General features: G+C 48.5%; 1 long non-coding RNA gene across 2 annotated transcripts in view; it reads right to left on the bottom strand.

The window, feature by feature from the left end:
- LOC142591260 (uncharacterized) overlaps window positions 1-25,856 on the bottom strand; it is a 70,970-nt gene that overhangs the window by 24,918 nt on the left and 20,196 nt on the right. For both annotated transcript variants that reach the window (XR_012830420.1, XR_012830419.1), the window contains exon 3: window positions 17,244-17,355. This is a non-coding gene — a long non-coding RNA (uncharacterized LOC142591260). The remainder of the gene's footprint in view (window positions 1-17,243; window positions 17,356-25,856) is intronic.

Here is a 25,856-nt window from a genome sequence, read left to right on the forward strand (position 1 = left end):
GTAAGAACTCGAATTAGCCTAGACCTCAGGAGGGAACGGAAGAAACTGGTACATAAGAAGCCGATCAATGAGTTAGCGGTAAGAGGGAAAATAGAGGAATTCCAGGTCAAGCTACAGAACAGGTATTCAGCTTTAACTCAGGAAGAGGACCTTAGTGTTGAAGCAATAAACGACAATCTTGTGGGCATCATTAAGGAGTGTGCAATGGAAGTCAGTGGTAACTCCGTTAGGCAGGATACCAGCAAACTATCGCAGGAGACGAAAGATATGATCAAGAAACGCCAATGTATGAAAGCATCTAACCCTACAGCTAGAATAGAACTGGCAGAACTTTCGAAGTTAATCAACAAGCGTAAGACAGCTGACATAAGGAAGTATAATATGGAGAGAATTGAACATGCTCTCAGGAACGGAGGAAGCCTAAAAACAGTGAAGAAGAAACTAGGAATTGGCAAGAATCAGATGTATGCGTTAAGAGACAAAGCCGGCAATATCATTACTAATATGGATGAGATAGTTCAAGTGGCTGAGGAGTTCTATAGAGATTTATACAGTACCAGTGGCATCCACGGCGATAATGGAAGAGAAAATAGTCTAGAGGAATTCGAAATCCCGAAGGTAACGCCGGAAGAAGTAAAGAAAGCCTTAGGAGATATGCAAAGGGGGAAGGCAGCTGGGGAGGATCAGGTAACAGCAGATTTGTTGAAGAATGGTGGACAGATTGTTCTAGAGAAACTGGCCACCCTGTATACGCAATGCCTCATGACCTCGAGAGTACCGGAATCTTGGAAGAACGCTAACATAATCCTAATCCATAACAAAGGGGACGCCAAAGACTTGAAAAATTATAGACCGATAAGCTTACTGTCCGTTGCCTACAAAGTATTTACTAAGGTAATTGCAAATAGAATCAGGAACACCTTAGACTTCTGTGAACCAAAGGACCAGGCAGGATTCCGTAAAGGCTACTCAACAATAGACCATATGCACGCTATCAATCAAGTGATAGAGAAATGTGCAGAATATAACCAACCCTTATATATAGCTTTCATTGATTACGAGAAAGCGTTTGATTCAGTCGAAACCTCAGCAGTCATGGAGGCATTACGGAATCAGGGTGTAGATGATCCATATGTAAAAATACTGGAAGATATCTATAGCGGCTCCACAGCCACCGTAGTCCTCCATAAAGCAAGCAACAAAATCCCAATAAAGAAAGGCGTCAGGCAGGGAGATACGACATCTCCAATGCTGTTCACAGCGCGTTTACAGGAGGTATTCAGAGACCTGGATTGGGAAGAATTGGGGATAAAAGTTAATGGAGAATACCTTAGTAACTTGCGATTCGCTGATGATATTGCCTTGCTTAGTAACTCAGGGGACCAATTGCAATGTATGCTCACTGACCTGGAGAGGCAAAGCAGAAGAGTGGGTCTAAAAATTAATCTGCAGAAAACTAAAGTAATGCTTAACAGTCTCGGGAGAGAACAGCAATTTACAATAGGCAGCGAGGCACTGGAAGTCGTAAGGGAATACATCTACTTAGGGCAGGTAGTGACGGCGGATCCGGATCATGAGACGGAAATAATCCGAAGAATGAGAATGGGCTGGGGTGCGTTTGGCAGGCATTCCCAAATCATGAAGAGCAGGTTGCCATTATCCCTCAAGAGAAAAGTATATAATAGCTGCGTCTTACCAGTACTCACCTACGGGGCAGAAACCTGGAGGCTTACTAAAAGGGTTCTACTTAAATTGAGGACGACACAACGAGCTATGGAAAGAAGAATGATAGGTGTAACGTTAAGGGATAAGAACAGAGCAGATTGGGTGAGGGAACAAACGCAAGGTAATGGCATCTTAGTTGAAATCAAGAAAAAGAAATAGGCATGGGCAGGACATGTAATGAGGAGGGAAGATAACCGATGGTCATTAAGGGTTACGGACTGGATCCCAAGGGAAGGGAAGCGTAGCAGGGGGCGGCAGAAAGTTAGGTGGGCGGATGAGATTAAGAAGTTTGCAGGGACGGCATGGCCACAATTAGTACATGACCGGGGTTGTTGGAGAAGTATGGGAGAGGCCTTTGGCCTGCAGTGGGCGTAACCAGGCTGATGATGATGATGATGGTTCAGTAAGCCTATGCCGAGAATGACGTCTCGTGAACACTGTTGGAGGATAACGAAGGTGGCAGGGTAAGTCCGGTCATGAACGGTTATTCTTGCCATGCAGATTCCAGTCGGCGTAATGAGGTGTCCTCCAGCGGTCCGAATTTGAGGGCCTTCCCATGCAGTCTTAACCTTCTTCAACTGGACGGCGATGTGTCCACTCGTTACGGAGTAATTGGCCCCTGTGTCGACTAAGGCAGTGACTGCGTGGCCGTCCAGAAGTACGTCGAGGTCGGTGGATCTTTGTCTGGCGTTGCAGTTGGGTCTTGGCGTCGGATCACGGCTGCTTCGTATTGAACTGAAGCTGGAACGTCGCGTCGTCAAGCCGTCTTTCGTCGGTGTAGTCTTGGCTTCCTGACTTCGTCGGGACGGCGGCGTGTCGTCATTAGGACGTCGAGATGGTTTCTTTGTCGTCTTCGTCGGCGGCGGAGGATCTTCGTCGGTTCGACGAACAGCAACCGCACCTCCATCGGTTGCTGCTTTTAGTTTTCCGGATATGGGCTCGCTGACCGGCCCCGGGCAGGGCCAGTGTATGGTCGGCGCTGCGGCGAGAGGTAGCGGCCTGTTGATGGCGAACGCGACGGTCGTCGAGAGCTCCACTGAGTAGCCGCGAGGTAGTCGGCGATACCGCGAGGGCGTTCACCTTGCTGCGGGCGCGGACCGTTGACGGCGAACCCTCGCAGTCCCATCTCCCGGTATGGGCATCGGCGATACCCATGGCCGGCTTCTCCGCAGTGATAGCTGAGCGGGCGGTGGTCGGGGGCTCGCCAAATGTCCGTCTTCCTCGCGTAGGTGCGCTGGGCGACGGGTGGGCGTGCAGGCGGCGGCGGCGGCGGCGGCGGCGGCGGCGGCGGTGGCAGACGACGGAATTGCGTCGTTGCAGGGCCCTGGCGTGGTCGCGGAGGGGGACCTTGACGGCGTGCGACGGCGGCGTATGTCATCGCTCTGGCCCATGCGGAAATTGTGGTTGCAGCTCTGGAACTCCAAGCAATCGGTCCACCTCTTTTTTCATGATGTCGGCGATCGAAGCCACTTGGGGCTGCGACGAAGGGATGACCTTGCGCAGTTCTTCGCACACAATGGCCCTGATGGTCTCCTGAAGGTCGCCGGAATCCAGTCCTTGGGTGGCGTACTGCGGCGTGAGCCCCTGGTGGTTATATTGCCGCGTGCGCATCTCCAGAGTTTTCTCGATCGTGGATGCCTCTGCAGAAAACTCAGCTACGGTCTTCGGCGGGTTACGAATAAGCCCTGCGAAAAGTTCTTGCTTGACGCCCCGCATCAGGAAGCGGACTTTTTTCTCCTCTGACATTTCCGGGTCGGCGTGCCGGAAAAGACGGGCCATCTCCTCCATGAAGATCGCGATCGTCTCGTTTGACAGCTGCACTCTGGTTTCTAGTAGTGCTTGGGCTCGCTATTTTCGCACGACGCTGGTAAACGTATGCAAGAAGCCGCTTCGGAACAGGTCCTACGTTGTTAAGGTGGCTTCTCGATTCTCGAACCAGGTCCTGGCGGCGTCTTCCAGTGCGAAATAGACATGCCGCAGCTTGTCGTCGCTGTCCTAACTGATAAACGTAGCGACCCTTTCATACGATTCGAGCCAGGTTTCCGGGTCCTCGAATGTTGATCCGCGGACCGTCGGAGGTTCCCTGGGCTGCTGCAGCACGATAGGGGACGCTGGGGCTGCCTTTGGGGTGGCCTTGTCCACAATCTTCTTGGTCTTCCCAAGAAGAAGTCCGTGCTCCTGGGGCAGCTGTTGAAGACGGCGGCTTGCTCGATGCTCCGGGACTACGTTGGTGTTCTCTTTGCGGTCCGGTCTTGGATCACGGCTTGTCGGGGGCGTCTGGTACATGAACGAAAAGCACCTCCACCGGATGTCACGTGGTGGTGACGTTGAAGAACACAGTAGCAAATACTGTGAAAGACAAAACTAACTTTTATTGGCCGAACCTGTGCCCACTAAAACAGGCTACACTTATAGCACAACGATAGCTGCGAACACGGTCGGCGATCGTCGAAAATCTGATCGGGGGGTTGCGTCGGCTTTGATACAGCAGTCGTCGAATGTTCCAGACTAATCGTTCAGGCCCGCGTGCCTTCCACAAAGTTCTACACCATTCGCGCCACGCGATGAAATCAGATAACACAAGGTTCGGCGACAACAGACAGCCGGATAGAAGCATCGATAACTTTCCAGAAAATTCGGATACATGCAGGCGCTTCCCGCGCTGTGCGATTACATTTGTTAGGCGGCGAAACGTGGTCGCCCGATAAAGATAAGTAAACGTGTCAATGTATGTATGTATGTATGTATGTATGTATGTATGTATGTATGTATGTATGTATGTATGTATGTATGTATGTATGTATGTATGTATGTATGTATGTATGTATGTATGTATGTATGTATGTATGTATATGCCCGTGCGTATTTCCGATGTCAAACAGCTTTTTTAAACTCTACAACATTTACTGTGATACCAGCTGTAAATACGTGTTATCTTCCCGGCCACAAATATTAAGACCAAAGAATCAGGTAGGCTGTGCCGCGACTAAGTCCCTGCGGTGTGCGTGAAATGTCTTGCGTGGGCTGCAGCCGGTGCATTGGCACTTTGGTATAGAAATGGCGTAACCAAATACACTGAATACATTTATCACGCATTAGTACTCCTAACAAAGATAACTTATGCTAAATATGTTGTTGATTTACCAACCTTAGCATCTTATTTTTGTCCTTATTAGTCTTTCTTCAAAGATAGTTGGGCTTTGCGTTTCTCTGACTTCGAAAGAAGCCCAACCCATATCACTTTGCACTGGAACATTTGTGGTTTTACTTTGGGTTCCGAAAGCCAGTCAGCCTACCGACCTCGGGTTAATCCATGACCCCGACAAAAATTGGAGGACTCTTAAGCTTCGCCTTCAAGAGTGGAACGCGACAGCGTTCCCGTCGACCCGCCAAGGGGTGTAAGACAATGGGCTACGGCGCAGCGACTACGCGCCCCGCATCGGACGCGGTGAGCGTCGAGCAACGCAGCGTTCGGCGCGACAACGAAATGTGCGCCTGAGCAAGCGACGCACGCCTAAGCCTTAGAAACAGCTCGTTTCTAAGGCAACACCGCGTTCACTAGAGGCGCTTTTGTACCGCTTTGAAGCATCGAACTCGTGGCTCAGTGGTAACGTCTCCGTCTCACACTCCGGAGACCCTGGTTCGATTCCCACCCAGCCCATCTTGGAAGTTGCTTTTTATTTATGAAGTGCCTGCCGTGATTTATCGCTCACAGCGAACGCCGCGGACGCCGACACCGACACCGACGCCGACGACACCGGATTTTCTGCGACACGAGCTCTGTAACGCTATCGCGTTAATATTTCTTACATAAAGCACAGAATTGCATTTGCGAACGTCAACCCTGGCCCCTTCACACTTTCCCAAATTCATCGAACACCATCCTATATATTGTTACGTAGGAAGACTGAGACGAAATTCTAAATACAAGTATATTTACAAGGAAATACGCCGCCCTTAACCAAGAGGCAACAACCCGCGCTAGCCTCTAATTGTCGTCGTCGTCTTCACACTGCTCGCCTCTTCGTCATCGCAAATACTGTTCCGTAGCACTACCCCCGGCGGCAAAAGCGCCGTTCTGGAGCGACTAAAGCCAGGACTAGGAAGCAGTGTAGTATTCCTTGAGCATACTGACGTGCACGACATCACTAGATGCCAGAGTAGAGGACGAGGTTGAACTCACAGTAGCAATTTCGTACGTCACAGGCATCACCTGGCGCAGCGTGCGGTAGGGCCCTGTGTGCCGCGAAAGGAGCTTTTCTGAAAGTCCGACTTGGCGAGAGGGCAACCACAGGAGCAGAAGCGCACCGGGCGAAAACTGCACGTCACGGTGGCAGGCGTTGTACTGACGCTGCTGCGTGATTTGCCAGGCCGTCAGTCGAGTACGGGCAAGCTGGCGTGCATGCTTGGCGAGGGCGATGGCGTCGCGCGCATACTGGCTTGTTGAGATCGCAGCAGGAGGAAGTGCCATGTCAAGGGCTAAGGTCGGTTTGCGACCGTACAGTAGATAGAATTGAGAAAATCCGGCGGTGTCGTGCCGGGAAGAATTATACGCAAATGTTAAGTAAGGAAGGGCAATGTCACAGTCGTGGTGGTCCTTGGAAATGTACTTGGACAGCATATTGGTAAGAGTACGCTTTAATCGCTCTGTCAGGCCATTGGTTTGAGGATGGTATAAGGTAGTCAGCTTGTGTTCAGTGGAGCAGGAACGCACAATGTCGGCGATAACTTTTGAGAGGAAGTTACGAGAAGTTACGACCACGGTCAGTAAGCAGCTCTCGCGGGGCGCAATGAAGCAAGATATTGTCACGCAAGAGAAAGTTCACGACATTACTGACGCAGCTGGTGGGGAGACCCCGCGTGATAGCGTATCGGCTGGCGCAATCAGTTGCCTCGGCTACTCAATTGTTCCCAGAGGATGACGTCGGAAAGGGACCGAGGATGTCTAATACAACACGAACGAACGGTTCCACAGGGACGGTGATCGGCTGGAGATGACCGGCAGGTAGCACCTGAGGTGTTTTCCGATGCTGGCAGGGATCACTGGCAGGAACATATCGTCGGACAGAGCGAGCGAGACCAGGCCAATAGAAGCGGCGGTGGACGCGGTCATACGTGCGGGTTACTCCAAGATATCCTCCAGTGGGTGCGGCATGCATGTCAAAGAGCACAGTCTGTCGTAGATGTTTTGGCACGTAAAGAAGATGAGATCCGCCAGGGAGGAAGTTCCTTCGGTACAGTATGCCGCCCTGGAGGACATATCGGCGAACGGATGCGTCGGTACCTGTAGAGCGCAGACGGTCGATGAGTGCTCGCAGTAATAGGTCTTGGTACTGCTCATCGGCGATGTTAGCGATGGCAGACACAGAGAAAATGCCGTTGGTGGTACTACTGTCGGCGTCGTCAGGCTCGTCTACTGGGTAGCGAGACAGGCAGTCAGCGTCCTTGTATAGTCGGCCAGATTTCTAGGTGACAGAATACGAATAATCTTGCAGGCGTAAGGCCCAGCAACCAAGTCTTCCTGTAGGATCTTTCAGTGAACATAACCAGCAAAGCGCGTGATTGTCTGTGACATCGGAAAACGGTCGGCCATATACGTGTGGGCGGAACTTCGTAACCACCCAAACTAGGTCTAGACACTCACGATCAGTGATAGAACAGTTGCGCTTCGAGGGTGAGAGAAGTCTGCTGGCATAAGCGATATCAAGGATGTGGCCGCGCTGGCGTTGTGCTAGTACTGCGCCAAGTTCGTGACCGCTGGCATGAGTGCGGACTTCGGTAGGCGCAGCAGGATCTAAATGGGCCAGAACGGGAGGCGTTGTGAGAAGGTCGATTAGAAGCGAGAATGCAGAGGCCTCGTTATCGCCCCACAGGAAAGGGGTGCCTTTTTCTCAAAAGCTCGGTTTGTGGTAGTGCTATGACCGTGAAAGTTTTTACGAAACGGCGGAAGTACGAACAAAGGCCGATGAAGCTGCGACATCCTTGACACACTTCGCAATAGGGAAGTGCGTAACCGCATGAATATTGCCTGGGTCCGGTTGCTCTCCGTTCGCGTCAACGAGATATCCAAGTACGGTAATCTGGCGACGGCCGAATTGGCACTTCGATGCGTTGAGTTGCAGAGCGGCTCTCCGAAAAACGTCCAGGTCTGCTGAGAGGCGCTCGAGGTGCGTAGCGAATGTTGGGGAGAATACTTTAACGTCGTCCAAGTAGCACAGGCACGTGGACCATTTGAAACCGTGAAGAAGGGAGTCCATCATGCGTTCAAAAGTGGCAGGAGCGTTACATAGACCGAACGGCATCACTTTTAATTAAAAAAAACCGTCGGGCGTTACAAAAGCCAGAGCGATGGTCAATAGAGGAGAAATTGCGAGCACCGTGGACGTAGTCAAGGGCGTCAGTAATCCGAGGTAGCAGATACACGTCCTTTTTGGTAATCCTGTTAAGGTGCCGATAATCCACACAAAAGCGCCATGAGCCATCCTTCTTTTTTACCAGTACAACAGGTGACGCCCATGGACTACACGACGGTTCAATAATGGTCTTGGCAAGCATTTGCGAACTTCTGCGTGAATAACTTGATGCTTAGCCGGTGACACTCGATACGGGCAGCGATGAATAGGAGAGCCACCGCCGGTATTAATCTGATGTTCAACACCTGTAGTTTGGGCCAAATGACAATCGTTAAAGTCAAAAATATTGTGGTAGAAAAACCGAATGCGGCAGAGCTCACGAGCATGCTCGGATGGCATGTGGGGCGCAGTCAGTTTCTGTTTGTAGGCGATGGTACAAGTTGTCGACCACGATGGTAGAGGATGGTCGGCTGAATTCTCTACTGCAATAGATGCTACTGAGTGATCCTCGAATTAACAAAGCTGGGCCAGAGACATCCCGCGTTGCAGCACTTGTGTCGCCAAGCCAAAATTGACCACTGGCAGGAAGACGCAATTCGCCGTAATAGATAAAACTGTATGAGGTACTGTGATACCGTGTGTAAGGAGACCGTCTTGCATAGGAGCCGCGATGTAGGGACAGTCGGGCACTGGTGGCGATGGCACTAAGTCAACGTGAGTGCCGAAGGTCGCAAGCGAACGAAGTCGACGTAACTGAGGCAACTGGTGTGTGGTTCAGCGGGATCGAGAACAGGCAGGTCAAGGCAGAAAGTGCTGGCAGAACAATCGCTGAGAGCAGAATGCGTGGAGAGGAAATTTAAGCCGAGGATGATGTCGTGAGGACAGTGGGCGATGACTGTGAATACCACAAGAGCGGAGCGATCGGCAAAGGAGACGCGCGCGGCACACATACCAATTGCGGGGGCTGTTACGCCATCGGCGACACGGACAACAGGTGTCGTGGCGAGCGTGATTGTTTTCTTCAGGCGGTTATGAAGGTGAGCGCTCATTACCGACAAATGCGCCCCAGTGTCTATAAGAGTAGATACAGACACACCACTGACTTGCACGTCCAGAAGGCTCTGATGAGTGGGAAACGTCTTTAGATGATTTGGCTGCGTTGGGAGCGAGGCCGCGTCGCCTCGAGGTGCTGCATCGTCTAGTTTCCGGGCTGGGAGCGGCGTACGGAGGGAGTCGGCGAATAGGAGGGACGGGGCTGGGGAGAGCGAGTTTGTTGTCGTTGGCGCGAAGGCGAACGAAAATAGGGGCGGTTCGGTGCAGGATAATCAGTGGCGGCATTATTGAAGCGTGCGGCATAGGGACTAGAAGGTCCACCTGGGGTGCGAGAGTAGCCAGTATAAGAATACCGGCTCGGGGAACTCCAGCGACTGCGACAGTGCCGAGAAATGTGACTGATTCGACGGCAGTCAAAATGAATGGGTTTGTCGTCAGCAGTGTGCCATTCAGATGCGTCGCGTAAACGTGGTGCATAATAAGATGCGGGACGGGGCGGAATCGAAGAAGCCGGGTGTGTATCAGGACGATGGGCCGATCAGACGGTGTGAAGACCCATGTTTGCGAACTCCTGAGCTGCCTAGATCAGGGAAACCATGGCGGCAAGTACGTTGGAGGAGCTGGAGTCGAAGACAGCCGGATAGGCGGCCTCGATCTCACGCCTGACAATCCTGGTAGCATTACCAGTGTTGTTGGTTGGCACAGGGAGATGTCGCTGGGGTTTTGGGCAGACGGGCAAACTGTTGGTCGATACGTCGGCTTTTAGTAAGTTCGAGGCGGCGGCACTCTTATAACTGTACCCACCGTCGCCACGTTGTTGAAAACGCGCAAGTTGAAGGCGTCATCGGCAATGCCTTTGAGGATGTGGGAAATCTTGTCGGACTCAGTCATGTGTGCGTCAACTTTACGGCACAGAGACAAGACCTCCTCAATGTATGTGACGTAGGGCTCTGTTGAAATCTGCACACGACCGGATAACGCCTTTTGCGCGGCAAGTTGGTGACCGTAGGGGTTGCCGAGCTAGTCTCGGAGCTTTTGCTTACGCGAATCCCAACTGGTTAGCTCATCTTCGTGCGTCCGAAACCAAACTCGAGCTGCGCCACCGAGGTAATAGTCGACGTTGGCGAGCGTGATAGTAGGGTCTCACTACTATCAGTAGCGGGCAGAGCGTTGTAGGTCGTCGAAGTGGCAGTAGCTGTCGGAGGCGGCTGAGTCGAGTTGTCGTCGCTGGGAGCCATGAAGGAAGGCTCGACGTACTGTCCATTGCGAAGCTCCGTGACGAGGTACAGGGAACGTCCACCTTCACCAGATATGTTACGTAGGAAGACGCAGACGAAAAGCTATATACAAGTATATTTACAAGGAAATATGCCGCATTTGACCAAGAGGCAAAAGCCGCGCTAGCCTCTAATCGTCATCGTCGTATTCGCCCTGCTCGTCTCTTCTTCATCGCAAATACTGTTCCGTAGCAATATTGCAGCCCTAAGGTGATCTACGTTTGATTATTGCTGTATTCCGCTTCCCTTTAAATAACAGAATATCATGGTGCAAGCTTTAGTAGATCTGTTCTTATTTTATGTATACACCCAAGTCTCCACATTGCTTGAGTACGGTATAACTTCCTCTCGAATTGATACCAAATTACTCGCCTCTTCATTAATGATCCCAATTCGCGATTTCTGCGTTCTAAGCTTATGGCTTGTCGTGACCTCGCCAGACATACACGCAGGTTTCGGTAACTCTCTTGCATTGTCCGCTAGTACTACTACGTCGTACGCATGTATCAGCCTCAGTAACTCTTGTTCCACCTTTAGTGCGGCGGCTATCTCCTCCAGAGCCAGTGAAAAAAAGGATCTCTCACGTGCGTGTAGCGAGAAAAAGAACACGCTGGCGTACTCGACCTCAGCGGCCGCGGTATCGGCCGCTCCAGAAATCCCGTGGCGCCATGGCTGGCTGGCCTAAATAGAACGTGGCTACGGCGGCTACTTATTGGCGCCGCCGCTGGCAAATCGGTGACCCCCAACGACCAGCGTCACCGCGCCGTCTCCAGGAACGATTGGGTAACGTGGCCTCATGTTGTCCTGCAGACTACCCGCGGCGGCAGGATGTCCAGGACTTCTGCAACGACATGCCGAATATCTGCTTCGTACAGCTGGACAGCCACTTCCGTACCAACAAGGTTTGAGGCTCCGGCGGTTCCTCTTCGGCCCTGACTTCTCCGAGGACATGGGGGCAGCCATCCTTGCTCACTATGCTACCTCGAGCTCTCAGACTCTCCAATCTCTCGCCTCTTCTACCGTCACGTCATTTCCTATGTTATCATCCGTCTTCGCCAACGTCCGCCCATGGCGTTCGTTAACACGCGCCGGCTCCTGCTTGGGACCTCTGCTCCGTCCGTGAGTGACAGCGTCACCCAAAGAGGCGCCCCCATTTCCTCAAAATGTTATTTCTCTACCGTTTGTAGCCCGCCTATGTTGAGAGGAAACTTATTAATTGTTTCATACACAATGCTTCTATATGAGCAAAATACGAAAACATAAGAATTTTCACTTCCTTTGCATAGGACTCAGATGTTTAAAAATTTTCCTTCCTACCATCTTTAGCAATTCCGACATTATCATAAAATATAAACTCGGTGTGTCTTTTATTTTTCCATAAAACCCTAAAACCTTGCATATACCGTTTTCAGCGGTTCTACTCACATCAACAGATTCGCTGTGAAGCGCGCTTCATACAAGACTCCTTGACGCATTGACATCCCAACATGTGCTTCTCGCAAATAGACGAATTATCCAATTAGACCCCGCTTCTCATAAACTTAAGCTATAGCTTCAAATGTATTTTTGGGCGCTCTAACGTAAAATTATTACAAACTTTTCTATTACAATTCTGCGGTCAGCCCTTCACGAATGGTCAAAAGCTTTTTTGGACCACCCCCGCTTCGCCTGACTGTCTTTCGACGTCATGAAAGCCGCGATAGCTCACAATCTGACATGACGTGTACACACTAATTATTCATGACTCAACCGAACAAAAGAAAAATAATTATTCCTGATTCGACACTTTTTATCTATTGACCCACAGCGATTAGGCAAAAGGTTTCAGGCGACACCCATTTTACATGTCTCTCACTCTCACTCGTGTGTATGACATTTTACATATCATACACACACTTGTACTGTAATGCTGTTTCAGCAACCTAAAGTAGTGCATGCTGTATTGATGGGGTTCTGCTTAGACGGGATGGAGAAAATACATGCCATAGCCCATTTTAAGTTAGTCAGTGCCATCGCGGCCGAGAGCTCCCTTTTCTAACGAAACATGCAGTGTACATGGTTCGAGTTCAATACGACATAAATAAAAAAGGTAAGGGAAGAGCACAGGCAAACCGGAGAATAATTTCTTTATACAGAGGCTTAAATCAACAAAAGTCATGCGGCATAAATTTGTACACCTTGCAGTCAAGTGTAGAAAAGCAATGACCGTTATGCTAGCGTTGCGTATACCGGACGTTTCGCTCGCGGATTGGAAAGCTGGGTACCTGGACTGCTGTGTTTCACATTCGCGTGAGTGTTGCCCGAGTTTGCTCGATAGCTCTCAGTGAACGGAGATAGCACGAAACGCGCAAGAACATCAGGCAAAAGAAAAGTGCCGAGAAAGAGCTGCATACGACAACGTGTGCGCACCCTGTGCTGGACGTTGCTTCCGCGTTTCAAGCAAAGAAGGATGTGCAACGAAACACGCCCGCGCCGCGTATTGCTATTGACGTATCGGCGCAATTTACCAGTACCCTCACAGTCTGGCTGTCCATCTACGCGCTCACCATGAGCCGCTTGCAACGCCTTTCTGGGGTGCGTCAAGGGCGTGCCGCCTCTTTCGGGAAGAAGTGTTCCGTTCTCTGTCGAATACGAACACGGCACATGCGGTACATTCTTTCATCTAAACTTTACCTCAGTCAAATACGTTAAAACGCAGAAATAAAATGATAAACATTTCCTTTCCTGAAGTATATGTTTGTTTCTTTTGAATGCCGTAAATTTCTAATAACAAGCAGATATCGAGCTAATTATTAAATTTTTCACTTTTTGGCGCGACTGGCGACCGCGAGACGAAAGCTTAAAAGCGGGTACATTTTAGAGGGTCGCACGCACGAGGGAGGTCATACTATTAGCAGTTGCCAGGGGCGCTGCAGCGATAAAGTCAGTTATTACAATTATCTAACAATTCCCTATTCAGTAGGGCAAAGGCAACATGTCGCCGCGGCAGGGCTGTTAAACGTAGGAGCTTCCCTGATGCGATTAAGGCCGCCGCTTTACCAACTACAAACTACAAAACTTTCCATAGAGATGGGAGCAAGGGCTGTTCCTGCAAAATGGCGGTGCCGTATTCTAGGGTCCGTAATGACACAGCACTGTGAAAATCTACCAGTTCATTTGTATGCACGGAGCCTCCGCGATTCATTGGGAAGAATAGCCTGAATAGCGATACAATTAACGGCTCGTCATCGCTTGCCCGTGGCTCTTTGCGCATGTACGCACTATTTGAGCGTGTTCGTCACTCCAATGTGCTTGCGGATTGCCTTTGCTGGGGCTAACAGCGATCGCAGATGGATAGTGTAACGACACCCTGGCAACACCATTTGGGCCGGTGAGGATCCTTGTGCGGAGTTTTAAAATGAGACTCCGAGCAGAGGAAGGTGTTGCAAGTGTTTGGTGCGCAGTGGTTGTGGTGAAGAAATCCCATTGCACCGAGTCTAGAAAAGAGCGATTCTCGACGCTGACCGTGTTTGTGGCCTGCGGCTCTGACGCATCACCAATGACAGAGCAGCCATCTCAAAGGAACGCTGTCATAACTGCAGCGACCGTTGGAGAGCACTACACACTCCTCAGCATAGTCGTCCACCCCTGTGCATCGACTTCGTGCAAGCAGCTACAGTGACGGGCCCATAATTATGTGTTGCGCGCTATGTAACCACAATGCAGGCAATAAAGCCGTGTTCTGGGGTCCCCACAACCCCGGAAGATATATGTCAGTGACAGTTGACGTTTTGTTTTTGATATTGGTGCTCAGTACGTCAACGAGGACAGTGCGCTGTGCGTGTTTTACTTTGGCGGTTAAGATATGCCTCTCAGCTCGGCACCATGTCGCTGTTGCCGAAAGATAAGTTGGGCGTGGCCCAAGTGCAGTGGGTTCATGCACATGGCCTACATGCTTCGCGCGTGCCGTGAGCTACGGTTTTCACTGACAGGCGAACTTGTTTCAAACTCGTATATTGCGATAACCCCACCCCTCTCCCGCGTTGAACTCGGAGGCATGATGGCGGCAGCAGCAGCCTGTGTCATCGCATCCAGCGGGATCAAGCGTGCTGCAGATGGAGGCGTGCCGAGGGACAAACTATTTCTTAGTACCACTGGTTCTATTATTTGGGGCGTCTCCAAAGCTCGTGAAGATCGCGAGTTTCGTCAAACCCGACTCATCCTGCATAAGTACCCCTAGTTTGGATATCAGTCAACAGTACTTAGTTTTTTGCTCGTTTCTTTCTCTCTATGTGGTAGTATCCCTGTCGTGGCAATAACATCTTTTCTCACTTACATCAGAAAAGGCAAGACGATAGGAATTACATATTAAAAGCAGCGCAAGAATAACGGCAACACAAGACAGAGAATTACACGAGACAGCGCCTGTCCTGTTGATTTATCTGTCTTGCGTTGCCGTTATTTTTAACGCTGCTTTTTATACGAAGATGAACCAACTCACCTGGCTTTACGCTCTATGACAGGGACTAGTGCACTCTCACAGCCACACGCATCCGACTGTCGGGTCGTGCGTTAAAGTAAGTTTAACGTTTCATTCTCAGAAGCACTGTAGAGCACATATCATTAGCCAGAATGACGATATGGCAGAGAAAGCGCAATAAATGTACTTAAACCCGTGACCCTGCGATCCAATAGATCTTTGTGTCGAGCGGCTATAAGGACGCGTTCCTTGCTGTCATTTACGATTATCGGATCGAAGGGGTGAAATCGCTCATGCCACGTCAGGGAAGCTTCCACAGACACTAAAAAAAACGAAAAAAAAACGGAAGGTGTGACGGAGAATTGAAGCCGGGACTGTCACGCGGCATTTAGAAATGCTAGTGCTGCGCCAACACTGCCGCTTGCAGACTTGCTTCTCCACTTCTCATAATGTAGACGCCTAAAAACTGCAAAACTGTTCGTGCTTTCGTCGCAAGATTTCTCTTAATTTCGTCGTTTAGGAGGCCTATTCTTGCGCACAGTATTTACATTCTACTCCAGCATTTTATCCTATACCGCTTTAAACCCGTAGAGCCACTTCTGCACGGTTTTTTGTTAGAATAGTAAGCCCTCCGCCACGCTAGTAAGGATGTTTTCGAAGTGTGCTACGAATTCTAGATTCTGCGGCTTGTATGCTCAGGATTCCACATAAAGCGTTGGATGATTGGAAGGTATGTGTGTATGATAAGTATCGCTGTATGTATTCTAACTATTGTAGCCAAATGTAGCGCAAAGCTTCGCAGAATGTGGTAGTGGAAGAGTTTTCTCCTTATGTATCTGCCGTGTCTCTAGGAGGACAAATTGGTTTGTTTGCGTGTACGTACAACGAGGCTTTAGACGCTTCCTAAAAAATGTAACTCTCTCAGACAGTGACTTCTATTACGTCGAGAAATAGGAATACCTTCAAGGACATCAAACAAACGAATGTCGGAAAGCACCACTTAATGGCTTCGAAATCATTAGGCGGCCGTTGCTACACATAATAATATCAGTTATTCAAATATAGAGCAGAAAGCTTGTTACCTACCATGGTGCATTAGCCGCTGTTGAGTTGCTTCTGCTGAGCGCAGCAATGATGGCCGCATTTTTATGGTATCTATGTATCTTAACACCTATGTATCTTAATTTAGGCCCACGTCGAACTCCCTCTCGTATAAATTAACCAGTATTTCCCAACCACGGCATGCCTTGTGCTCGAATCCTACTTTTGGCCGGTGAAACCAATGAAATGAAATAAAGAAATATTGACGATCAACCCCTTCAAAATTGCCGAGAATTTTCTTGAAATTTCTTCTAGAAAGGCCTCTCATGTCATTGTTTGGCACTTTGAGTCAACCTACGCAATTTTCTTTTTTTTTTGCTGCGGGCTAAGGCAAGTTTATTCGCCTTTATTCAAACCACGCTAGAGGGCCAGAGATTGTCTAGCAGCTCCAAAAATTACATCTTGCTTGGAAAATACATAAGCTTTACGCTTACCACTTTTAAGTTCTTCAAGTGCATTGCCAACGGCTTAATTATAAATTCATGCTACAGCATTCCTGCAGCTTCATCACTGGCAAGTTGCTCCTGAAACATTCTCCACCAATTTTGGTTCAATTCAGCATTACCCGACCTTGTGTTGTATTACCTCTGGCGTTGCCATGGTAAACCTGGAACAATAAATTGCGGCCGCGGCAGCCGCACTACGTTGGGGACAAAGTTAAAAAAAAAAGAAACCCCCGTTTGATGTGTATTGGGCGTATGGTAATGAAACTCAGGTAGTTATAATTATGGTGGATTTCCCTACTACGGCGTGCTTCGTAATCCTATCGTTACGCTGGCATCTGAAATTCCGGAATGCAAGAATAAAAAAAAAGCTCTCACTTTGTGAGTCTTTTTAGGTCACCATTTCTCCAAGCCACAAAAAGTTACAGCTTTGTGACAACTTCTTTAATGTAGCCCAGGAACCGCAGCGCACCAGTATGCGGAAGCAGATATGACATTCTGGCAGCTCCTATGTTTTCTTCCGATTTGACAATACACATACGAACTTCAAATTCGCTTACGCAAGGAAATGTTCGTAAGTTAGGTGTGGAATTGAGGCTCCGGTCAGAGTTAGACTATTTCTTCGCAGTCTATTTAGGACGTGTAGTAAAGAACATCACATTAATTTTATTACTGTTCCATTTTAAAAGCATTAAATAACACTTTATTGAAAATGCAATGCATAAAGACTTCGCGCATATACAATTTTAAGGGCGAGACAGCACGAAACCTTTAGGAGAAAAAGTTCTACGTGGCAACAAGAATACAGTATAGGCTTTCAGGCACATCTTACCCTCTTATGGTTACTTGGGTTCCGTTAGGATGACAAAATATCACTTCGCAAGGTTGGGCAAAAAAATGGATGCTGCTGACATCAAGGCTCTCATTGTGATACTTGCATTTACCTGCGACCAAATGAAGCAGAAAACGCACGGCTGGTTTCTGCGAATTGACTTTTATGAAGAAATACAAGTTTCACTTCAAATGTTTTTCATTGCGTCGCACATCTTATCATCCCTGATGAAATGTACTTTGTGGACATCAGGACACTAAGAATTAAAATGGACTTCTCGAAAACGTAAACAAGGCATTTCTATGACATATCGTTGTACCAGTAATATAGGTAAACGCTTTTGTTTAGGTATCGAGCACAGCAGAATCAGACACTATCAGGAGATCAAAGCTTTTTTCAAGCAGTGCACTACTTTATTTAATGTACTAACACACGGAATTTTAGCGCAATGGTGGTTTATACAGGCTGAAGACCCCTAGGCGTAAGAACAATATAAAGTTATTCTTTTCAAAGATGCATACGGCAATTTCCGTTAGCATGGAATCACCATTGAAAGTAAGTGTCAGTAACAATATTCACTGCTATTAATTGCAGCATCTGGATAATATGTTTCGTGTTACAACCAACCGCACAGGCTCTTCCCTCCCCTCTACACTCTGTTCGATTTGGGTCACGAGCCGTGGTCCTGCAGTTGCGATGGTGCTCCACTTATATGTTAAACTTCTAAGCTAGCCGTCGAAGTCCCAGCCACAGCGGCAGCATTTCAACGGGGGTGCAATGCAAACGCACCTGTGTACGATTTGATGCTGCACGTTAAGCGACCTCAAGATGTCAATATCATCTGGAGTTCCTCACTACCGCATGCCTCACAATGAATATCGTGGTTGTCGCACGTAAAACCACCAAATTTAATGTATTTTTATGCGGTCTCCCTCTGTACGCAAGTATAATTCATATCTATAACCTTATTTGTCTGAAATAAATTGAAGTTGAAACAGGCTGACAATAAGACTATTTCAACTGGGACGCTTGCGCTTGGTGCTAATACTACGGTTGTGATTTAGATATGCTTCCTAAGTCAGCAATTGCTGTACAAGTTTATTTATTCCTTGTCTATGCCACCTTATTGTTTGTTTTTATGTTTCCAGATGTGTCGCTTCATATATTGACATCGATTTATTACCACTGATGCTCGATGTTCCCGTTTCTGCGATAAAAATTTCTAAAAATTCTCAAGTCATGCCTCATGAAGCTGGAGAATTCTACTTAGCTGCATTCTTTTTTGAGATGCTGTGCAGTAACTTTAGTTCTTCCCACTCAAGCCCGATCCAACACTTCATTTCCACAAAAAGTGGCTTACATGTATATCAATACGTTTTTATAGCTCATTGTTTCACATGCTTCCAAGTATTTGTATGTTCTGTTTAATAGTTTGATGTCTTCTACCCATCACCCTTCTAGAACACAGTTGAAGCCCAAAATATGAGCACTAAATTACACAAACGTCTCTACCAGCTGAAATACAACTTTCCAGATCTACTACCGACATAGCTGCATTCTGTAGATCACGAGCAGGGCTATCAGTCCTGCTTGCGACAACTGCGGATGCGAGGAGAGGATCATACATGTACTCTGTTGGTGCACTTTGCTACAGCATGGCTGAAAGTGCTCTTTAGTGAATTTGACAAACTGAACAATCGTATTTTAATCGAGAAAAGAAGCCTAAGACATTCGGAATGTGCTGATCCGCTAGTCAATTATTTCTAGATTCTGTGACCCACGTTAGGATGGGCAGCGCGTTGCGTCATAATAAATGCACACACCTCCTTTCCATTTTTCTTTTTTCTATGACCTCTTATTTTTCTTGTCCGGTTTCTATAAAAGGCTGGCCACACACTGACTGAGCTCCCCGTGCTTCTGTCTCAGATTTAGATAGAAAACATCTAGCGAGAAGTACACCCAAAAGGGAAGAACCTTTACCAAGCCAGCGTTTTCGACACTTCCACTAACAATTCACTTATTACACACTCTTTGAGTGCACCACCTCATCACGCTCAGCAATTGCAATGGCACGAATGTCATTATCATTCATCGTAATAGAATTGTTAGAGTTTCAGAATTAGACACCAAGGAGTCACCTGGCAACGGGACTCTAGATCACATGACTCGAAGGCCTTGGGTGGGCGCTTTGGCTGAGCGCTGCTTTTTATGCGGAAACGTGCTAGTAGCGTTTTAGGCGGCTGACAAGAACGACGTCATGGGACCTCTGGATGGAGCGAGTAGTAGGTGCGACTGGAGAGATCTCGTAGGTTACGTCGCTTACCTGAAAAAGGACCCCGTAAGGCTGGAATAGCGGGACATTAGTTTTTCTGAGCGGCCGAAGCGGCGGGTGGGAGATAGTAGAAGGACAGGATCCCTGGGAACATAATCGGCGTCCCGGTGACTAATGTCACAAATGCTTTTCTACTTTTTATAAGAAGCATAAAGGCGACGGTAAGCAACTTGGCATGTTTCTTGGTTTCGAGCCATTACATGGTGGGTATATTGAAACACGGGCTCTTGAGTGGTAGGCACTATTGTATAACAGGCAATACTGGATCTCGGCCGTAGAAGGAATAAAATGGCGAGTAACCTATAGTGCCCCAGCATGATTAATTGCACGCGAATGTGAGAAAAGTGAGAGCAGTATCCAAATCACGATGGCTTTCAGAAACACACATGGAGAGCTTGTCCGTTGTTCGAGTAAGGCGCTCCGTAAGAACGTTCGTCAGAGGGTGTTATGCTGTACGGAGATTGTGTTTGGTTGAAAAGGAGCGGAGCAAGTAGTCCACAACTGTAGAGAGGAAGGAGCGACCCCTGTCGGTAAGAAGTTGACGAGGAGCGCTATGGTGAACAATGATGTTGTGCTACAGGAAGTAGGCTACGTCTGTTGGAAGGGCTTAGGTGAACACGAACCAAGTTGTATAATCAGTTGCGACTGCAATCCATTTGTTGAATGAGTCAGATGTAAGGAAAGGTGCCAAGAGGTGTACACAACCTCGATAGAAGGGTTCGGTAGGAATTCTAAGAGTTAGGAGTAGTGAGAACAGATGGCTTCTTCTGTAGTTGACATAACTCGCAAGAAGCCACGTAGCCGTGGACCGATCGGTACAGACCAGGCTGAAAGAATCATTGCTGGACACGGTCGTACGTACTTATTCCCCGAGTTGACGAAAAGTTGGTAGATCGTACAGCTTGGACAGAACAGTGGTGCGAAGATGCCTGGGAATGACCAGCACCTTCTCAGATCCACTTGGGTACATGCTGCGCCGATATAATGTGCCGTCCTGGGATCGGAACTTGCCAAGAGAAGGATCACATGATCTAGATTTGAACTTGTACATAAAGCCACGTATACTGGATCACAGCGCTGTTCGGTAGCGAGGTCAGCGAAGCACATAGCGAAAATACAGAAGCAGAAGCATAGGTCACAGGAACATCAGGAGCATCGTCTAGGTGGTAGTACAAGCAGTTGGTATCTTGTTGTAAACTCGTACAAGCAACTGTGTACGAGTATTCCTGTAGGCGTAGCGCCCGGTGACCTAGGCGACCGGTAGGGTCTTTGAGGGACGAAAGTCAGCAGAGCGCATGGTGGTCTGTGGTGAATGCAAAGGGTCGACCATATAGGTAAGGGCGAGATTTCGCCACTGCCTACAGAAGTGCAAGGCACTCACGTTCAGTAACGAAATAATTACATTCATCTTGAGAAAGTAGATGTCTCGTGTACGCAATGACACGGTTGTGGCTTCGTTGACGTAGGCGAAATTGGCACCGATTCGATGACCACTGACATCAGTGCGTACTTCTGTGGAGCAGTCTGGTCGAAGTGCGCAAGAAGGAATGGAAATATTAGGAGAGAGACAAACTTCGAGAAGGCAGTTGCTCGTTCAGGTCCCCAAGATAATGAAACGTCCGCCTTCACAACAGCAGAAGGTGGGTGACCTTCTCAAAATTGTGCATGAGGCGGTGGAAGTACGAACACAGGCCCACGAAGCTCCGCACATGTGTTGCACATGTTGGCACGGGACGCTTCTGTACGGCACGAACTTTGCCCGGCTCTAGGCGCACAACAGTTGAATCAACAAGATGATCGAGCATAGTAATTTGGCGGCGTCCGAAGTGACATTAAGATGAATTAAGTTGAAGGCCAACATTGTAAAAAACAGAAAGAACGAGCGAGCGGCACTCCTGGTGCGTGGCCAATGTAGAAGCAAAAACGACCGGCGTCATCTATGTAAAAAATACAGGTGAACCACTTGAGGTCTGGAAGGAGTGTGTCCATCTTGCGTTCAAAAGTAGATGGACAATTACATATGCAGAAGGGCACAAATTTGAACTGGTATAGGCCATCGGGCGTTACATAGGCGGTTTTATCGCGGTCCATGTCATCGACGGCAGTCTGCCAGTAACCGGAACCATGGTTGATGGAAGAAAAGTACTTCGCACAATGGAGGCAGTCAAGGGCGTCATCAAGTCGTGGTAGAGGATAAACATCTCTCTTGGTGACCTTGTTCAGGTGCCTATATGCCACGAAGAAGTACCAGCTGGCATCCTTTTTAGCTATAGCGACAGAGGACGCCCAAAGACTGGATGATGGTTCAACGATTGCTCGAGAGAGTGTCTTCTCGGCCACCGTTTGAATTCCGTGTCCTTCGTGCAAGGAGATACGGTATGGTCGCCTGTGAATAGGGTCTGCGTCACCGGCGTAAATATGGTTTGTCGTGAGAGAGGTCTGGCCTGAAGGGCGACGTAGGTAAAAAATGTCGCTCAATACGTAGAGCAGTTGGCATAACTAGTTGGCGTGGTTAGGCGGAAGTTCGGGAGCAATTACGTTTGTGAGCTGAGGAAGGACAACGGCAAAGAGTGAACGGGAGACGACGTAATATAAGCAGTGAAGGCTGAAAACAGGCAAACTTGGGAGAAAGACAGCTTACCTAAGGCTATGACTTGTAGTAGGACGTGGTCACTGATTCCGAAGTTGACGAGATGAATGCTGGTAGAGTTGTTGGCGATACCGACGACGGTTTGTGGAAGAGCAACGTCATGAGCAAAGAGAACTTCCACGAGAGGAGACACAACACAGTCACCATCAGGCACAGGCGGAGCCGTGTAAAGCAGGACGCTGTTCCTGGGTTGCGGGGCGAGTCGAATGTGCTCAGCAAAGCAGAGCCTGCTGGGAAGTTCCTAAGGAGGGCCAGGACAAAGTAAATCAAGTTTAACAACTCCAGCGGAGCCGTAGATAAGGGCGGAGTGAGCGGATAGGAAATCAAGGCCTAGAATAACTTCATGGGGACACTTTTAAAGAACAGTGAACAAAACGGATGTTGGGCAAATACATACACCAACGAGAGCGGCACACATTCCGATTGTGGCCAGTGCTCTTCCGATAGCCACTCGAACAAGACACAACGTCGCAGGTTTCAGGACTTAATGAGCCGTCTACGAAGCTGGTCGCTCACCAGATAGATGTACGCGCCTTTATCAAGCAGAGCAGCGACAGGGACACCATGTGAGCGGATAGGAAATCAAGGCCTAGAATAACTTCATGGGGACACTTTTAAAGAACAGTGAACAAAACGGATGTTGGGCAAATACATACACCAACGAGAGCGGCACACATTCCGATTGTGGCCAGCGCTCTTCCGATAGCCACTCGAACAAGACACAACGTCGCAGGTTTCAGGACTTAATGAGCCGTCTACGAAGCTGGTCGCTCACCAGATAGATGTACGCGCCTTTATCAAGCAGAGCAGCGACAGGGACACCATCTACGTCACATCAAGTAAATTCCTTTCCGTCGGTAAGGTCAGTAGAGAAACTGCAATCCTGGTCCTTCTAGCAGCGTCACGTCTCGAAGCCATACCCGCCAGTTTCCCGTAGAGTGCAGATACATGGATGACGGAGAACAGCAAATAGGGGATGAGCGAGGTAGGGGACGTCGCGGTGAGGGTGAACGAATCTACCGTGTAGATAAGGACGCCAGCGTAGAGTTGTATGGCTCTGAGGCATCTTTCGCTGATATACAAGTACCTGGCGAGTGGCGGTAAGGTTGGAGCGCAGACTGATATTAGCATGACGTTCAAGTACTGCAGCAGTGGCGGAAAATGTGGCCAACGCGCCGGCACTTGATACATATCGGCCGGTCATCGGATGTTCGCCATTACACTGGCTTACGAAAAGGCCGACAGGGGCACTGGCCTCACGAAGAAGATTGTAGGAAAATGCAGGTGTCGCCTCGGTTGACGGACTTATCATCATCATCATAAGCCTGGCTACGCCCACTGCAGGGCAAAGCCCTCTCCCATAATTCTCTAACTACTCCGGTTATGCGCTAATTGTGGCCATGTAGTCCCTGCAAACTTCCTAATCTCATCCGCCCACCTAACTTTCTGCCGCCCCCTGCTACGCTTCCCTTCTCTTGGAATCCACTCCGTAACCCTTGATGACCATCGGTTATCTTCCTTCCTCATTACATGTCCTGCCCATGCCCATTTCTTTTTCATGATTTTAACTAAGATGTCATTAGCTCGCGTTTTTCCTTCATCCAATCTGCTGTTTTCTTATCCCTTAACGTTACACCCATCATTCTTCTTTCCACAGTTTGTTGCGTCGTCCTCAATTTAAGTAGAACCCTTTCCGTAAGCCTCCAGGTTTCTGTCCTGTAGGTGAGTACTGGTAAGACACAGCTGTTATACACTTTTCCCTTGAGGGGAGGGATAATGGCAACTTGCTGTTCATGATCTGAGAATGCCTACCAAACGCACCCCAGCCCATTCTTATTCTTCTGATTATTTCCGTCTCATGATCCGGATCCGCCGTCACTACCTGCCCTAAGTAGATGTATTCCCTTACGACTTCCAGTGCCTCGCTGCCTATTGTAAATTGCTGTTCTCTTCCGAGACTGTTAAGCATTACTTTAGTTTTCTGCAGATTAATTTTTAGACCCACCCTTCTCTTTTCCTCCCCAGGTCAGTGAGTGTGTATTGCTATTGGTCCCCTGAGTTACTAAGAAATGCAATATCATCAGCGAATCGCAAGTTACTAAAGTATTCTCCATTACCAATTCTCCCCAATTCTTCCCAATCCAGGTCTCTGAATGCCTCCTGTAAACGCACTTTTAATAGCATTGGAGAGATCATATCTCCCTACCTGACGCCATTTTTATTGGGATTTTGTTGCTTTCTTTATGGAGGACTACGGTGGGGTTTGGAGCTGATATAGATATCTTTCAGTATTTTTACCTACGGCTCGTCTACACCCTGATTCCGTAATGCCTGCATAACGGCGGAGGTTTCGACTGAATCAATCGCTTTCTCGTAGTCAGTGAAAGCTATATATGAAGGTTGGTTATATTCAGCACATTCCTCTGTCACCTGACTGATACTGTGAATTTGGTCTATCTTTAAGTAGTCTTTAGGAATTCTTGCTTGTTCCTTTGATTGACAGAAGTCTACGGTGTTCCATATTCTATTTGCGATTACCTTAATCAATAATTTGTACGCAACGAACAGTAAGCTGATCGGTCTATAATTTTTCAAGTCGTTGGTGTCTCATTTCTTATCGAATAATATTATGTTGGCGTTGTTCCATGATTGAGGTACGCTCGAGGTCATGAGGCTTTCCGTTTACAGGGTGACCAGTGTTTCTAGAACGATCTGCCCGCCATCCTTCAACAAATCTGCTGTTACCTGATCCTCCCCAGCTGACTTCCCCTTTTGCATAGCTCCCAAGGCTTTCTTTACTTCTTCCGGCGTTACTTGTGGCATGTCAAATTCCTCTACACTGTTGCTTCTTCCATTATCGTCTTGGGTGCCACTGGTACTGTATAAATCTCTCTAAAACTCTTCAGCTACTTGAACTACCGTATCCATATTAGTAATGATATTGCCGGCTTTGTCTCTTAACGCATACATCTGACGGAATAGACAGAGTGAATTCCGAGGTTCGCCTACTCGCCACGCACAACAGACTGCACAAGGGAAATATTCGGTCGAGAATAGTTCGATGAGGTGTGGAAGCCAACCGGTGCCGCGGCTCCGATCATTCGGCGAAGGATACGGACGAGGCTCTTAGGCGTTGACGGCTGATGCACAGAGTGAAGGTTCTCGCACGCCGGCGTAGCAGCCGTATTTCGAAGATGCATCAACTGGTGCGCGTTGCGACGACTTTTTGCTTCTTCAAAGCGTCGACATTCATTAATGACGTCGGCTATGGTGGAAAAAACCTTATGCACAAAAAGAGTACAAGCGTCGTCTGCTATGCCCCTCGGTACGTGGTTCACTTTGTCTTGTTCTGACATGCTCTCGACAGCGTTGCAGCAAAGGGCGAGAACGTCCTAGATGTATGTCACATGATTCGGCCGACGCCTCTACGCCAGACACAAGTTCCCTTTGCGCAGCTCGCTGACGGCCAACATGTTTCCCGCTGAACTCGTCGAGCTTGTGCTTACATTGCTCCCAGCTCGTCAGTTCTTTGCGGTTTCAAAACCAGAGCCATGCCATTCCTTTCAGGTAGAAAATTATGTTAACCAGCATAACAGTTTCGTGCCCCCTGTTGTGGAACCTGACACACTTG

This window comes from Dermacentor variabilis, chromosome 8 (assembly GCF_050947875.1).
Source record: "Dermacentor variabilis isolate Ectoservices chromosome 8, ASM5094787v1, whole genome shotgun sequence".
In the NCBI taxonomy this organism is placed as follows: domain Eukaryota; kingdom Metazoa; phylum Arthropoda; class Arachnida; order Ixodida; family Ixodidae; genus Dermacentor; species Dermacentor variabilis.